At 36.7% G+C, this 18,446-nt stretch overlaps 1 long non-coding RNA gene across 1 annotated transcript in view; it reads right to left on the reverse strand.

Annotated features, from left to right (window-relative positions):
• Nucleotides 1–18,446, reverse strand: part of LOC105082070 (uncharacterized) — a 788,258-nt gene that overhangs the window by 395,776 nt on the left and 374,036 nt on the right. The window contains exon 4 of the long non-coding RNA XR_012505614.1: nucleotides 1,949–2,115. This is a non-coding gene — a long non-coding RNA (uncharacterized LOC105082070). The remainder of the gene's footprint in view (nucleotides 1–1,948; nucleotides 2,116–18,446) is intronic.

Raw genomic sequence — 18,446 nt, forward strand, 5'->3', positions numbered from 1 at the left:
ACTACAGGAATGATTTCAAAGCATAATTTAAACCAAAGCAATAACAGACCCCTAAAAGCCCTGATCAAGAGTCCTAAATAAATTCACCTTCTATAATTGCCAGTACGTGTCTATGTCCTCAACTTTATGAACCAACTACAGGCTCCCGGAGTTTACATCCCTCCCTGATCAATCTTCAGTAAGGAATTTACTTCTCTAATAACACGCTTCTCAACATCAGGCAGGTCCCAGAATGACCATCAAACAGAGGCAATGTGAACAGCTGGGAGTATCTGATGGTAGTAAACACAGATGTGCCTGACAGGACATTAACTGCTTAGCACATTGATGTAACTGACGTCCCAATGTTCAGCAAAGCTTTGTAGTCCCTGAGATGCTACTGCCTGGGTATAATGATTGCCGTGTTTCCCATCCGCTCTTTGGTGGTGTTTTCTGCAGCACTGGATGCAGTGCTTCAGCTCGGTGTTAATTATGAGATCAGCTCAAGGCCTGTGATTTAGAGCCTGGGTGCAGAACCCTTTCAGTAATTCAGTTCCCGTAAGTCTGTGTTATTGGCTCCTGAATGTGGCTGCTTAAGCTAATTAAAAAATAAGCTGAAGAAATTCATTTCTTAAGCAAAATTAAATCTGATATACACACTGAATATTGCACCTTGTCATGTCCATATCTAGCTCAATTCTACTTTTTACTGCTCACTTTTCAGCCTGAGAATTCCCATTTAAAACAAATGTCTGGATTATTGAACAGACAGAATTGGCCTTTTTGAAAATGTTTGGTTCTAAAACAACTTGGATAAAGTATTGAAGTATAAACAAGATTTTTAGTGTTCTTCCGTGGCATTATTAGTCAACCAACATCACTGTTAGATGACAAATGACAGTCTCTCAGTAAAATGGGAATAATCCTTCAAATAACCTGTCCTTTGCATAAGAAAGTGGTATTGTTGGACCTGATAGGCATGAGAAAACAGTATTGATAACGTGATGAGGGGTGACTATAGCTCTACCCTGTCCTACCCAATCTACCTAACACCAATGTCATGGATATTTGCAGTGTTGGCTGGTAAAATTAAGAGCAGGCTTTTGCAAGAAACAAAGTCTTTTAGTTTTTTAACCCAAACAAACAAACACATAAAACAATTGCCACCTAGTTTCATATCAACATGCTCTGTGTCTCTGCATGTCTAAGCTTCCAGATCTAATGGAGAAAAATCTCTGGGCGTGGTCACTTGCTAACATCTTGTTAGCCATCTGTCTTGCTAAACTGCATTCTTCAGGCACAGGCTATCCTGACCAATGAAATCCACCACTGCTTACAAAAATCTCCTGAATAGCCTCAGACTACTGTTAATCGGTAAGAGTGTCACTCACATAAAGCCCTTTGCAAAAACCTTGAAAAATCTGAGTACTATTTTCTGTTAGAGAATTGCTAGTCAGGATGGTAAGGAGGTTTTATCTCTTGGCCGTTCTGATTATTCAAAGCAGTTATCTGGAGTAATAGTCTCAGAGGGAGTTTGGGGTGAGTCTCAGGTTCATCGGAAAAGAAGGCAGGATTGGCTGGGTGGTCCTAAGGCTGGGCCATTGCATCATCCCTTCATCTGTCAGTCTCTACTCTCTTTTCCAAGCACTGAGACACACGAATGTTTCTTGAAGTGTAACTGCGTTTCACAGACCATACATGTGATGATTTTATTATAATGATTATATAGGTATAATGTACATACATAGACATTATATATTAAAAATATAACTTAGCACATAAAAATCTGGAAGAATTAACCAAATTTGGCTAAGTTTGAAAAAGTAATTTAATCTTTATTTTAAAAATACCTAAGTTTATAGTTGTGGTAAATATGACAAAATCCTATAGTCAGAAAATCAATCATTTAACTTTCAAAAAATTATGCTAGACTATAGGGTTCCAGAGATAAATATAAGCTGGTCCTTACCCTTGAGGAACTTGAGTTTTTTTTCTTTTTCTTCTTTGATTTCAACCAATTTTCACTCTCACTTGGGTATCAGCTATGGTTTTGAGGTGAGTCAGCTTAGTCAACCACTAGTGTTCTTTGGTTCCCAATAATATGGCAGCTTTTCGAATCCTTAAATGTTGCAGGTCCTGGAAGAGAAGAAATGTAATGTCTGTACCTGGTCCAATGATTGACTGGTTCCGGGGATTGATCCTCAGTCCCCAGAGAGCGGAGTCACAGCAGTTATCATCCTAAAGCACTCTCATTAGGCCACTGTGATAAGTTACTAATTTAAACTGGAAATTCTAACCATTAAGTAGTTTGGAATAGCTGAGTCAATCCATCAGGGTACTCTTCCCATTGGGGAAAGTAAATTAAGATCTGAAGCCTGCTACGTGATTAATGAACCAAAACACAAGGTATTGAGTGGTTTTAAGAGTTTGATTCCACAAGATTTCTTAGAAGTTAGTTGTTTGATACGAAACTTTCTTTCATATATAATATATATGTATTTCATATATTTTATATATATAATTTTTTCTCTTATACCAACTGGAGTTTATCATGTAGTTATTAACTCAGGTTAATCTAATGAATAGTTCTCTTTTTTAGAGGAAATAGAGTTACACATAGTTTTTTTTTTAAAATAATAGCATTTAGTTCCGGTGGTGTGGAATAACATAAGCTTTAATTCAACTTCAGGAGACCCACCTGATCCTGGAGATCTTGGATGTTGTGACAGGAGGGAAGTTGTGTGGTGTGCAGGAAGAGACTGGTGAGGAGATAGGCTGGGATGCTAATAATGAAACCAGTGTGGTGGAGATGATGGAGTTACAGCAATGGTGTGAGGACAGCCGTAAATGCCCCACCAACCCTTCCCTGATCTCTTACAGGACAGCAATTCAGTAGGAGGGAAGGGTGCAATGGGTGCTGTCCTAGGCAGCAGAAGGCAAAGGGAACAGGTAAACAGAGAGGCAGGAGATCCCAGTGAAGAAGTTTGGGGCAAGATTTGAGACCTGGGGCTGGCTAAAGATACTTTGAGTTCTTAAGCACAAAAATAAATACTTGCCCCTGCATACTCTGTCATACCATGTGTTGTTAAACATAAGACAAGAGTAATATGTGAAACCAGTAAAAGATGCCCAGAAAAGTTATATTTTTTTTTATCATAGCTATCTATATCAATTCCTTTTAAAAAATACAAAATATAAACTATATCCAAAAAAGGCACATGCTTGGTTTCACTTTCAGGTGTTCAATAATGCTAGTCTGTAATATTCAGGATAATTCTGACTACTCAAAACTCAACTAATTCAGCTCTGTGAGCATAAGGTCTGCCCTTTGGTTTACCATCACGTACCCAACAGGTGAAGTGTTCTGAGCAATGTAGGAAATAATAAATATTTGTAGATGGAGGGGCTGACAGATTAAATCTATCCTATACATATTAAAAGAAACTTTTACCAACTCATACCCATCCAGTTGGGGTGGAGAGCAAAGAAGGGATATGCTGTCCAGCTCACTACAAAGACTACAAGGTCAATAATGCACCCTATTATCTACAGCTTTTGATCTTTTAGGTTTCATGCTTCTGAAATATTTACATTATTTTCTGATATCAGCCTCTACTTGCCACCTGGTTATCCTTTATAAAATTAGTTTTAATCCAACTATGTCTGGTATTTGCTTTCCTGTAGCTATCTTTCTTCCTGTTATATGGCTGGCTCTGGGAGAGGGACAGATAAGGTTATCTAATTTACAGCAGTCTTACCAGAGCCTGGGGCAGAGCAAAGGATCAATAGACAGTTGTTGAATACATAGATGATGGCTGTCTTCTTATTTCCTTCCCCCTTTTTCCCCCTGCTGGAGCCCTCTAAATAAGATGGCCATAAACTCTGTCATTTACTTAGAGTGAAAGGAGGTGCTACTGATGATTATACCAGGACAAAGTCAGAATATGAAACTGTCCCACCCAAGCTGTGACATAAGATACTCTGCTTTCAAAGGTCTCTTCCATTTATCCCCACCCCTGCCCTGACCAAGGCTTTCTCAGTGATAATGGGCAAACCAGTTTTAGATCAAAGATGTCAGGGATCAGAAAATTTCATTATTGCTTTTATAGCAAGCAGCTTGCCAGTAAGGCTTGTCTTTCTCCCAAGACCTCAACAAGTTCTTTTTCCGGCTATTTATGCTTTGTTTTGCTTGTTTGTTTGTTTTGTTGTTTTTAAGGATCTGTTGTTCTTAGGTCTAGCTTTCAGGGTGATTCAGAATTTCTTTATCCTAGACAGTCTTGCTACCTGGTTCTCATTTCCTAACCATCCTGCTTGGTTATTACAGACTTTCTGTTCCAGGCACTCTCCTGAGTTAATTATCTGGCTTCTGTGATTCTCCCCCACTCCCTTTGGAACTCGTGTTGGCAACTTCTAGCATTTTCTTGACAAGCACCAGACAACAACGATGCAGATGAGCCAGCCTGGATTTTGGCTGAAACTCTCACCCCTCAAAAGTGACGTGGAAGCTTCCCTACTGCTCCCTCCTGCCTTATATCTTCCCCAGGTCTCAACTTGGGACTTGGAGAGCAACACTCTCACCTTTAAAATGGAATGCAGACCAGTACTTATCAAGTAAGGTGGCTTTCTTTATAATGGCTACCAGTCATGTAGCAGAAATCAGAAAAAAAAATATCCATCAGATTAACATTGTATGGATGATTGGGGAAATTTTTAAAGCAAGTATCATGAAGAAGAGAAAGTCTGTAGTTCCCTTGCTCTGGGTACTTCATCGAGAGCTCTAGCTCCATTCTGCTAGACACAGAATGGATTTTTGTTCCTGTTGTTCTCCATTCTTACAGGGTAGGCACAAGAGTGATGTTGTTAATAGGGGTGCAAGCAGAATGTGAGGTTGCCTGGCAGTCTGAGTTTACATCGCAGCTGTTTACAGGAGTTGTATGGGAAAGACAGCTTCTAGATCTACGGATCTTTGTGCCTATGGGAAATTGCCATCGGTCCCATTAGGGCAAGGAATTCCCTAGATCCATGGGAGGTTGAGTTGTGAGCACTGATTAGAAAACAAACTGCAGATAGTGTGATATTTACATCTCCCGTGCATCATGCTATACATGGAATCAGTCAGCATGACTAGAACTTATAAGTTTCAAATAAAAAGACAACTAAACCTAGATGATTTCAATCTGAAAAACACATTCAGGAGTTAGGCCTTCCTGTGGTTTTATTAGAAAGGAAATTCCATTGCTCTCTTGATTCCCTTTTAATAGAGGTACTGATAAAAGTAAAATGGAAACGAAAGATGATGGATGGCCAATAGGTACTTTACTCAATGACAGAAAACAAGACATACAAATAGAAATATTAATCAATGCTCTGAGCTTAGCTGAGGTGCTAAGCTGTGGAATGTAATACATCCCACAGCTTAATTATTATTTTTATGGATGTAGTGGCCCAATGCACTCCAGGCAATTGCGTCAATAAAATCTTCTGCTAGAGTGGGTTCGGCACAGGGTTATGCTACTTTTCTGTCCAGCGAACAGCTTTGGATTTATTGGATTCATGCTAATATTTTCAGCAGTGTGTCCTGTATCGTCTTCATTTTCTTTCTTTCCTTTTTTTTTCAATGCACAGCTGAAGACACCTGCATTCAATTCCCAAGCTGGACTTTAGTTTTGTTCTGGAGATGTGCCTGCTCACACCAAAAAATATGTCAATTGAACTGAGCCTTGTGAGGCTGCATAAAATCAAGATCACTACAAAAATAAATTGGCTGAAACAAATGCTTTCAGCAGAAATGTCACTACTGTACAAGAAATAAGAGATTTTTTTTTTCTCTTGGGAAAGACTAGTGGATTACGAAGAATTTTTTTCCTGATGTTAAATTTTAAACACAATTTTTCCACAGAGAGCATTTGTTTAAGGCATACAAGAAGGGAAACTAAAATTTCTCTTGTCCAGCAATGAATCTTCAGAAAAATAATTTAATTTAATGTAATGCCGTACTTTGTAGGAAACAAAAAAACAAACAAACAAACTAATGCAGGGGAAATCATGCCAGAGAGTTTCTTTTTCCCTTTGGGTTGTCATATTATCAACTGCTGTCACTAATTACATTATGTCTCCTTACTTTGCAAGGTGAGATTCTTTAGGCTAGCTCCTAAGGATGATAAAATAAATGCTCATAGGTCATGAAGAACTTGAGAAAAATTATGGAAATTCAAAGAACGAGGCCTTCTGCTTTTTCTCAAGACATTTTTCTACACACACCTAAACAGCATTAAAACATTGACTTCCCGTAAACAGAACTGTGTCTATTATTGTCAGTTTCCAAATCCTGACTCAATCAGGGAAACAAATTTGAAGCAAAATGTTATCCTTACATTTGGTATTTTTTTTTCAATTTCCTTTCTAAAAATGTTCAATAAAATTTATTCTGAGATGCAAAAATTTTAATTTTCATCTCTCTGGTTTTTCATTGATATGTGTTTCCAAACTATGGTTTCAGCAGATATAATTAAAAGATGATATCAAATGAACTATAAATGGTACAAATTTTTAAAGAAATGCAATGGTAATCTTGTATATCAGAGCTGTGTCTGTGCAACTTACAAACATACAGATGTAAAGAAAAAATGTTCCACTATCCAGATGTTAACTCTAAAATAACTTTAAATATGGGATGTTTTGTCTATACTGTGCTAACCAGCCCAGTGTTTCTGAATATATGACTGTTCATACTGTGTAGACAAAACAGATGGATAATCTGACAGCACCATTCATTTTTTGGTATCCAGATGTTCTGCCATCAATGTTGGTAAAGCCCTTCCACTGTCTTTAACAGTTGATACTTGATAGAAACTTCAAATCAATTTACTCATTACATTTGGTCGTTTTCTCTGAGAAAAAACCTGATTTTTTTAAACTTTCTGATTATTTAGCCATTATTATTCTGAATAAGTAGTTAATCTGACACTGAGTAGCTTATTATGTACTGTTAAAATGTTAATGGAGAAAGCAAGGCATAATACACACACAAGCATCACGCCGTTTTTTATTTCATATATGAATCCTATGCTGTTAATTGTTTTATGTGTTAGTGATTGGAGATGACACTCTGGTACAAAAATAAAAAAGTAAGTAAGTATATATATACCACTTAAAATTTTACTCACACAATTTCAAGTATACTTTTGTGGGTATTCAAAAAACATCACATACTTCAGGCTTATTTGAAATGTGTTATTTGTAAAGAGATAGGACCTTTATATAATTTTAAAATTCTGCAAATTTATAGCTTGTGAAGTTCTTTTCTTCTTTCACAGTAATGACATGCATCACTTACAGTAGGAATTTTAAGCTAGTGTATTTTTTGCATTTCTTCAGAAGCTCCAACTTAAATATTATTGTGACAATAGGTATCTTTGCTTCAAGAACCCTTCATAAAACGTAAGAGCTTTTAAGTGAAATAAATAAATGCATTGTTCTCTGAGATTAGGTAAGTGTCTTTGAAATTCCCTGTGTTAGAATGTTAATTGAGTCTGACATAGCATGGGTATAAAATGCATCAACTTACCAGCAGTGAAACTGATTACCAATTCTAATCATTGTCTGCACTGTGACAGCATACTGAGATGGAGATGTTGAATATTTTAGTTTGTGATATTACCACGGTTGTTTAAAGTACTGACTACGTGTTTTGAAACCAATAGAAGTAATTGGTATGCATGTAAGAACTAGCAGGATGAACACATCATTTATTTATAGACTCTTTTGATGTAACTCTATGGGGGAAAAGTTAATAAAACATGGTTCAAAGATAAATTTACACTCGCCACTATAATATGACATAAAGCACAAATTACTGTACCGAAAAAACTGTTTTCTAGTGAAACGTGTTCTTTATCCTTAAGCTATTCACCAAAGCAAGAAGAATAGGGCCCAGAGGAAATATGAGGTACACAGATATTGTTAATTCTTTTAAACTTTTCTGAAGCAACTTGTGACGATTAAAATCCATTTACCAACAACAACAAAAAAATCAAGAAGTATGACAGAGTTCCTAAACCTTCTCATTTCCTCCCATAAAATATAGGTCACATGGTTTCATAGGGCAGGTTTACTAACAAGTCACTATTAGAAACTGAGAAGGACTAGAACATATTCAGGAAGTAACATTATGGCTCATCTCAAAGGTCAAATGTAGAGGAAGGCACTTCTGTGCACACATCCTTTTACAGTGAGGTAGTGACATGCTTTGTCACTATTCAAATAGGAAAGCACATTTTTCAACAATATTAATTAAATGCCTAATTATGGTCAGAGAACTGCTGACTTCAAACGTGATATGCTTCAGGCAGAATCAAAGCTTACAACAATGGGCCAGAAAAATATAAAACTGCTGACAATAAAAAAAAGTGATGGAGACTAGCCATGGACAAGCAAGAAGGAAAGAAGCTACTAACATAGACGAGTCTCTATAGAGTATGACTGCTGTGTCTCATTAGCACGTGTAGAAGTGTTCGTGGTCATTGGAGACCATGCAGAAGATCATAAGAGATGGGTTTTGGCTTTTAACTTTTACCAACCATGATGTAATCGTAGGCAGGGATTTGAATCCTTCTGAGCCTTATCTTCTTTATCTTGGACTAGATGGTTTCCCACTCTCCTTTTAATTTGGCTCCATGATCTCTTCTCTCAAGAATGTTTTGCCATATGGGAAATTCTAGGTTCAACAAGTAGAAAAGATTTGGCCTGATTCTAGAGCTTACTTGGATGATCTCATTTAATTTTCCCGACAACCTTGTAAGATATTTTATATCTCTTTTTCAGATGAGGAAGTCAACTCTAATGAACGGAGCCAAGATTCAAAATGCAGGCAATCTGGATCCAGAGCTTGGGTGCCTAACATCAAACTACACTACAACGAATGTCTGTGCTTAGTCCAGAGTTTTCTATTGAATACAATGCCTGCATTTTGTGAGTGACTAGCCATGGCCGTAGCTAGCACAGCCAGGTGGCTAGGATCAGTCTGAGAAGAGCTCACTTTTATCTATAGACTGTTTCTACATCAGATTCCTTATTAATCAGAGAGTCAACATCAAAAATCCTGTCTTCAGGTCAGCTAAGTGAAGAAGAAGATAGGATACCCTACCATGTGCCTCCTCTTCTGATCATTTCATCCCTGTAGTTGGGCTTCAGTGTGTAGAGCCTCCATATCAATAGTATTTTATATAATCCTCATGCTCATCAAGCTATGCATTATAAACTTCAGCTCATGCTGCAATTCTTATTAATGTGAATTTTTAAGAGGAGAACATGAGGTTTGAGAATGGCCACTTTTGGCAAAACTATGACTGTAAAAGTAAAAGCCAATATTTAGAAAAATGCTTGACATTTCTCCTTCTTACCTAAATTTATGTGCTTCTGCTAACTCTGCATTTCTGTATGAAGAACTCCCATTCCTTCACTACCCACAGCATGCTTCTGCCTGGCTCATCGCTTTTTTGGACCCATTCTAAGTTTCTGTGATTGTCTTCCTGTCATTAGAGGTAAGTGTAAAGTACACACCTTGTATATCTATGGCTATAGTAAAAAGCTAAACAGGTAAAATTTCATCACCTCTTACCACATACTAGATATGAAAGATGTATGAGTAAACTGGGGTTGCTAAAACAAAACACCACAGACTGGGTGGCCTAAATGACAGCCATTTCTCTCTTTCAGTTCTGGAGGCTGGGAGGTCAAAGATCAAGGTGGTGGTGGGTTTGGTTCCTGGTGAGAGTTCTTCCTGGCTTTCAGGCAGTGTCCCTCTCACTGTGTCCTCACATGATGGAGAAAGAGAGAGACCTGGTCTCTCTCCCTCTTCTTAAAAGGACAGCAAATCCCATGTGTCATGGGGAACCCAACCTCATGACCTCATTTAAACCTAATTTCCTCTGCTGGATGGAAATGACATTGATCTTCATAGAAAAGGAAGTACTCTTTTTTGGCCTTTCCCAGTGACTTTTATCATCTCTTCTTGGTGTTTGGCCATTGATCTCCTTACAAGTGCACTCTGCATAGTTTTCAGTAGTGGTAATCCAGATTAATGTTGTCTCCGTCTAAATTTCATGCTGTTGTAATTTTCAGATTCTCACACTCACATAAAAGAACAAGTTTCAGGTAAATTCATAAATAATGTGTTTACACTTTTCTTGATCTGTGGTTAGTTTATCATATGTGAGGCAGAAAATTTAACATTTTAGAAAAGATAATTTCTCTCAACTAAAAAATAAGTATGTATGAAACTCTGACTCTCTTATGGTAGAAACATAGGTTCTCAATAAATATATATTTACTGCACGAATAAATTAAGGATGAAAATACTTCAGTTAACAATAAGATTTCAAGTCTCTTCTAGGTTCACAGAAAGTGAGTGAATAATACAAGCTTAAAAATTAGAGAACTCCTCATTTTTTCCTATTTGTGTATCTACTTTATCCTTTTCTTTGTTTTTTGTCTTTGTGGTCTTTTATAAAGATGTCATTTTATGGAACTTACACTTCTCCCCTTTTGCCTACATCATAGGATACAGGTAAGAACTAATACAGGTAAGTGAATCAGGAAGCAGAGAATAGAAAGGAAGTGCTAGGCTTTCAGTGATATTTCTTTTTCGGGTTTACGTTCTTCCTGTCTGCAATCTAGACCTTTTGTAATATAAAATCAGTTGGTTAATTTTCAAAACCAGGTAATTGGATCGAGGCCAGGCAATATGAACAGGGGAAAAAAAAAAAAAAAAACAACTCAGAGAAGCCACTTCTATAGGCAGATCATTTCCTGGTTCCTTTAAACTGTGGTAAGTTGCAAAATCCATTCAAGACATTTCTCATAACTGCTATAAATATCAAATGTTTACCACATGCCAGGTATACACTCAGGACTCACATACATTATTTCATTTAAAACACAAAAGCACCTCCTGAATCTGTTTTTCATATGACGATCCAGATCCATTTATTAGAACAGTTTAGTGGGTTATGACTGGCATTAAAAACAAAACAGAATAAATTAGACTAGAAAAAAGCTTTGTGAATCACATATAATGAGGACAAATACTGCTTCTTAATATATTTCAGTATAGGTGTGAATATTTGTGTGTGCGTGTGTGTTGTGTGTTGAGTCATAACACAAGATGTATTTTTTTTTTACTGGTAGACGTAGTTAAAAACTTCAAAAGCCCTGCCCCATAAGGTACTATTATTATATTAACTTTTAGAGGAAAAATAAAAAGATGCAGCTTTATAACTGTAACTTCCAGAGTTCCCGAATGCATTAGTGTCCATAGAGCTTCTAATGGTGGCTAAGATGCAGTCATTGTTGCACGATGCTTCCTGTCCTCATGGTTAGCATTTATATAATATCAAGGCGGCTGGCCCTACCATAGGGTGATTAAATCTCCTCAGATCAGGCCATCTGTGCCATTGAGTAAGTGAGATACTTCAAATAAGTGAATGATGAATTCTGTTCCAGACTGTCCCATAAAATTATAATAAAAATAATAATGAAGTGCTCTCTAATAAAAAGAAAGTCGTTACAAATACTGTGCTATTGATTTCAAAGGGCAGTAATTTTAGAGGAGCTCTTTCATCTGGGTTATAAATCTCAGCAACCAGTGGAGAAAATGTCAGGATTTTAAAAGCAAACAAACAGAAAAAAAAAAAAAAAAAAAATCGCCTCACTGCTCATCTTTCATGCTGTTTTGAGTAAAACTAAGGTAGCACAAATATTTAAACAGATGGCTCAATGATATGCTTTTTTTCTTTACTAATCATAGTTATTAAAGCACTCACTTTATTTTTATTGTGTTTTAAACGGGCAGAGAAAATCTGAGGCTGATAATGACCTTTGTACATCATGCTGCAAATTGATTTTGATGACCTTTCACTCTGCAATAATTAGGCTGGCTCCCTGCACATTCATCTCCCTCTCTCTACACTCAAAGTGTGCGGTGCAGTGTTTTTTCCTGCTGCCCCTCAAAGCCCGATTCTCCTCCAGTTCTCCCAGCTTTGTCTCCATTATTGCTGCACTGGGTTTCTATCTCTTCCCTGAAAGCCACAGGCTCTTGAATAAAGAATGAATAGAGGTATTTAGGGGCTGACAAAAAAGAAGAATAGTTATTTTACTGATGTTTTGAACGATCAAATATCTGAATTGTCGTGTAATTATGACCATTACAATGATGTCATTGCCATAGTCATTTGTCGATTGTGTACATTGTGTTGAAGACTTATTACCACACTGAATTATAACGCGGTAGCTTAATGAATTTTATAAGGGTGTTTCTTTGTGGCTAATGTGAACAGATGGTAGAAGCGGAAAAGAAATAAACTATGCCTCATTTTCCTTTACATTTTCTTTGTGACTATGCTCTGAAATTAAGAACATCAGACTAACACACATTTATACACACATATTTTAAAATCATTATTTTAAAAAAAAAGTGTCAGATATCCCCAAATTCTATATTTTCTGCTTCCTTTAGATTTAATTTTTTTTTTTACTTTTTTATTGCAGTAAAACATACATAACATAATTTACCATTTTAACCATTTTTAAGCATGTAGTTCAGTGGCATTAAGTACATTCACAATATTGTAGAATCATCATTATGCTTTTCTAGAATGTTTCATTATCCCAAACCTTTAAGACATATTTTTAAGGAACTACATTTTTAGTCTATTAGGGAACCTCTTTTTCCTCCTTATGTGAGATTCATTAAATCACAATCTTAACATAATCATTTACACATGAATCCCTAGACCCAAGGATAATTATAAATATGTTTTCTTTAGGACTACAAAATTCCAAAGAATAGTTTATTTAGGAATAGTAGTACAAGAAGTTTGCAGGTGATAATAGCTAACATTTATGGAACATTTATTTTGAGTGTATTTCTATATATGTAAAGGAGAAAAAGCAGGTAAAAAAGGGTTGCTTAAAACATTCCTTAAGGCAAAATTGATACTACTGTTATTAAGTTGACCTTTCCTACAGAACTGTAACAGTTGAGTCTTCCATTCATATGTGCACCAACTCACAATAAGTAAGACAAAATAAGCAAACTGGACTCAGTTGTAAGAGTTAACAGGTCCCAGTGTTACTCTGTTTCTTTCCTGACTAATAGCCTAGCTTGAACCAGGGAAACAAATCAAACTATGATTTTCAAATGGAGGGAAGTTAATATAGGAAATTGGGCACCCAAGTGATGTAAATGCTGAAAAGCCAACAGGAGGTTGCCAGGCAACCCAAGTATTACCAACAGCAGGAAACATTACTAGGCTGGAGGACCAAAGTGGCAGTGTGGTGTCGGGAGCCTGGAGGTGGGGGTCACCTCATGGAGGCTGAAGCCATGAAGGAGACAAAGCCATTGTTGGAGACATGCTTCCATGAAGAAAGAGGAGGAAAGATACTCTGTTTCCTCTCTTCCTCATGTTTTCATCTCCCTACAGTTCTTCCACTGGCCAAACCTAACCAGAAGCCATCTGACAAGGTAGCCTGGGATACAGCTTGGAGAGGAGAGCAACACTTCCTCCTTCCTCGTGACCGTGAACAGAGAAGGGGAAGGAGGAGGAAGAGACTCAGGGGCAAATGGGTCAAAGATTGGCTTTAGCTTTCCACATAAGTAAATGCTAAACCCCCTTCTAACAAAGGCTAACTTCTGTAGAAAGGTTTATGGCTGTATGATGAGCCATAAAATAAAGAGCAAGGAAGATGACACCTCTCACCTTTGTAATCCTTGATTCCTTTCTTTTCCTCATTTCTCACAACCAATTTATAAGTAAGTCTTATCTGCACACTCTAAAGCACGTGTCCCATCCTGCGACTTTCACCACCTCCATTGGTCCCACCATCATCTTTCACTTGAATTTTTTTTAACATTTTTTTATTGATTTATAATCATTTTCTCACTTGAATTTTTGCAACAACCTCCTAACTGCTTTACTCTTTTAATTTCTTCCTCATTTAAAAAATGGAGGTAAATTTTACATACAATGAAAAGCACATCTTGAGTGAGTATGGATGAATATGTATGTAAACAACACTTTAATCAGGCACAGAACACTTCTATCACCTCAGAGAAAATCCCCTCTGTCCACCCAATCCAGTGAAACACCATCTTTCATAGGCAACCACCATTCTACTTTCTAACACCATGGATTCGTTTTGCCTGTTATTAAATTTCATATAAATAGAATTATACGGTATATATTCTTTCACATGTAACTTTCCTCACTCTTCATTATGTTTTTGAGATTCATTCATGTGCATCATTCATTTATTCTTTTATTAATTTTTGATTAGCACTCCCTTTTGTGGGTATACTACAATATGCTTCCCCTTTCTCCTGTTGATAGACATCTGCTCTATTTCCAATTTTTTGTTATGATGCATAAAACTGTTATATACTTTCAAGCACAAGTCTTTTTGTTGGACTTATGTTGTCAATTGTCTTGAGTAAATTCCTAGGAGTGGAGCTGATTGATTGTATGGTAAATCTATGTTAGCTATAAGAAAATGCTAAACTGTACTCTGAATTGGTTACACTATTTTATACTCCCGCCACCCAACATTTGAGACTTCAAGTTGCTCCACAGTACTGAAAACACTGATACTGCCAGTATTTTAATTTAGCCATTCTAAAGGGTATGCAGTATTATCTTATTGTAGTTTTAATTTGCATTCTCTGACACTGAATGACTTTGAGGTTTTCATGTGCTTTTTGACCGTTCATCTATTTTCTCTTAGAAGGGTCTGTTCAAGTTTTTGTGTATTTCTTATTTATTTTTTTGTTTCAAGTTTTGATAGTTCTTTATGTATTCTAAATGCACACATATAATTTCTTCTAGTCTGAGGCTTATATTTTTATTTTTATTAAAGCTATGTTGTTAGGTTTTAATTTTGATGAAATCAAATTTTATATATTTTTTCATTCATGCTTTGTGTTTGTTATGTCCTAAGAAATCCTTGTCTATCCAAAGCCCCCAGGATATTCTGTTACATTCTCCTCTAGAAGTTTTAATGGTTTAGCTTTTTTACATTTAAGTCTCTGATGCACCTTAATTTAATTATTTTGTGTATCATATAAAATGAGACATCAGGATTCATTTTTCTTTCATACATTTATCCAATTGTTCCAACACTACCTTTGCTAGAAAGATTTTTCCATATTAAATTGCCCTGGTTTTTTATCAAATAAATATGTTTAAAGTTTTTGGATTCCCTACTGTGTTCACTGAACTATTTCACTTTTTATTTGTTTGCTACTTTCTTGAGAGTATACTGTAGTTCTGTAATAAGTCCTGCAAGCAGACAGTGTGTGTCTTCCAACTGTCTTTAAGGATATTTTAGGTTTTTTGCATTTCCTTACAAATGCTATAACCAGCTTGTCAATTTCTACATAAAAGCTTGATTACATTTTAATTGAACTTGAATCATACATCAGTTTGAGGGAGAATTGACACTTTTACATTATTCACCGTTCCAATCCATTAGCATAGCATATTTTTCATTTATTTAGAAAATCTTCAATTTCCCTGGGCAATTCTTTGTAGTTTTTGGAACAGAGTCTTGCACATACTTTATTTCTACACTTAAAAAAGTATTTTGGTGCTATAACAAATAGTACTTGTGATGATCAGCATCTAAGAAAGTTCCCAAAGATTTTCACTTCTCTGGAGGTTCATACCCTTTTGTAGGCATTCCCCACTGAATAAAGCTGACCCAAGAGACCAAGAAGATGTGGGGATGACTGAGTGGGACTTCCAAGGCTCAGTCATAAAAGAAACTGTGGCTTCCTCCTTGACCTCTTTTGGATCATCATTCACTTTGGGAGAAGCTATTGCCAGGTCATGAGGACACCCTCCAGGCCCTGTGGAGAGGCACACATGGTGGGGACCTGAGACCTTTTGCCAATATCCAGCATCAACCTGCCAGCCATGTGAGTGAGCCTTCCTGAAAGCAGACCTTCCAGTCTAGCCTCCAGAGCACTGATGCTCTAGCTGACATCCCGACTGCAACCTCTTGAGAAACCAGAGCCAGAATCATCCAGCCAAGTTTTCCCCAAATTCCCAATCCATGGAAATTATCTATGTGAGATCATAATTGCAGCTTATAAGTCATTATACTTCTGGTAATTTATTATGCAGCAATAGATAGTATAACACAATATTGTTTTTAGTTTTATTTTCTAATTGTTTTTGCTAGTATATAGCAATGGCATTGATTTCTTGATATACCGACCATGTATCTTATGACCTTGCTAAATTCACTTATTACTGCTAGTAGTTTGTTTTATAGATGTCAGAATTTTTTATATAAACAATCAAACCATCTGCAAATAAAACAGTTACTTCTTTCCTCCCAGTCTCTATACCCCCCACTAATTTTCCTCCCTGCTGCAATGGAAAGGACGTGAAGTATAATATTGACTACAAGTGTTCACAGCACAAATTCTTGCCCTGTTCCTGATTCTGAGAGAAGTATGATCTTAGCTGTAGTTTTTTTTTTTTTTTTACAGACATCTTTTAGATTGAGGAAATGAGCATATATTTACAGTTTGGTGGAATTTTCTATCATGGGTGATCATATTGTTGTTGCCTTTTAAAGAAATTATGAGAAAAATATATTTTCTTATGTTTCTCCACATAGTTACCATTTCCAGGGTGCTTCACCCTGTTCTTTCATCTGTATTATTTCCTTTTATCCTAAAGAACAAACTTCAGCATTTCTCACAAGCAGATCTACAAGCAACAAATTCTTTCAGTGTTTGTTTATCTGAAAACGTCTATTTTACATCACTTAAAAAAAAGTTTTCTTCAGAATACTTTGCACTGTCAACACAATTAATTTACTCACATTTCTACCCACTAGAAGGCAAGTTTTATGAGGTCGGAAGCCTTGTCTTGTTTACTTCCATATTAACTACCAGGAACTGTGCCTGTCATAAAGTATTGGTCAATTTGTTGGTAGAAAGAAAGAAGGAAGGAAGGGAGGAAGGGAGGGAGGGAGGGAAGGAGGAAGGAAAGAAAATTAATTGGCACTGCTATTTATGGTCTCTTTGAAAATGTTTGGGTTTGACAGTATTTCTTGAAACATCAGCTGTATTCATCTGGTGTTTGAGTGGCACAAATTAGTTTGCTTACAAAAGCAATAAAAATATCTGGCAAGAAGGAGGTAAGGGAAAATGCCAATTATATATAAGCCTTCAAAAATTTATAATACATTTAAAAGTGCAAAGTAACAACTTATCAAAAACTTGCTGTTACATATGTGTGTATCTATCTATAGACAGATAATGTAATATATTCCCTACTTCATATTCCATATAGAGTATATTCATTGATACTTGTAAATGTAAAGGAAGAAGGTAATCTTGATTATAAATACTTAAATACTACTAATAAATAAGCAATCATCCTTCAAATGAGATATAGAAATTACTGGCACTTTTCATGTGAATGCTGGCTCATTTTAGAATGTACATACACAGATTCTGTACCTGAGGACAAGAACACACGCACAGGGCCTGGGAGGAAAAAATTGGTGGAAGAGGGCCAGGGTGAAGACGACAGGCTTAACATGCAAAGGGAGTAAGATAACAGGTATCCAATATGGTCCACTGAGGAAGAAATTTCTGATGAGAAATATTTTGGAAACAAGCACAACCCTCAATAACAGTCCTCCACTGTCAGCTAATAATGACTGCTTAGCCTGTGAAAGGAAAGTAACTTCTAAATAATGTCATGTATAAGGTTCATCGTGTTGATTATCAATCAACCAAGAATCCTCTGCTAGAAAAGATCGGGCTTAGGCTGAACGGTGGTAACATAGCTTTTTCTAGGAAAGAAATGCCGTGGCATTCAAATTCTGAAGTTGCAGGCTTTATTATTCAGAAGAACAATATTCCAGGACAAGACTGGAGACGTTGAGGTTCGGGTCATTTAACATGGGCCTGGGCAAACGGCTGTCCCCTAACCCGTACAGATCCTTTTTGGGGATGGAGACCTCAGCCCCGTGAGCTAGCAGGGCTTCCTCATCCCTAATTCTGACGTGAGGCAATGTTTGACAGAGCATTTGGTGAGGTCACGAGAGGTTTTTAAAAGAAAATATTTGGTGTGGGCCAACTTGTGTAAGTGATGTCAGAGAGGAGGTTCTGGAGACAGGCTTGGTTCAAATGTACTAAAGGTGACCCTTCACCTTTGTTTGCCACGACAGAACTGTGTTTGAGCCCGTCGTCCCTTTTACTCTCCAGCGTCCCAAGTTACACAATAACTTTTATGACTGCCCAATTTAAACGTCAATTCTGCTACTTACTGTGAGAACTTAGGTGAGTTATTTAAGTTTTCAAGTCTCAGTTCTTTACTTTTAAAATGGGAATAATGATAAGCAGTTCTGAGGCATGCTGCGAGGTTTAAATGAGATATTTCAGGAAGAGT

The sequence above is a fragment of the Camelus bactrianus genome, chromosome 3, assembly GCF_048773025.1.
Source record: "Camelus bactrianus isolate YW-2024 breed Bactrian camel chromosome 3, ASM4877302v1, whole genome shotgun sequence".
In the NCBI taxonomy this organism is placed as follows: domain Eukaryota; kingdom Metazoa; phylum Chordata; class Mammalia; order Artiodactyla; family Camelidae; genus Camelus; species Camelus bactrianus.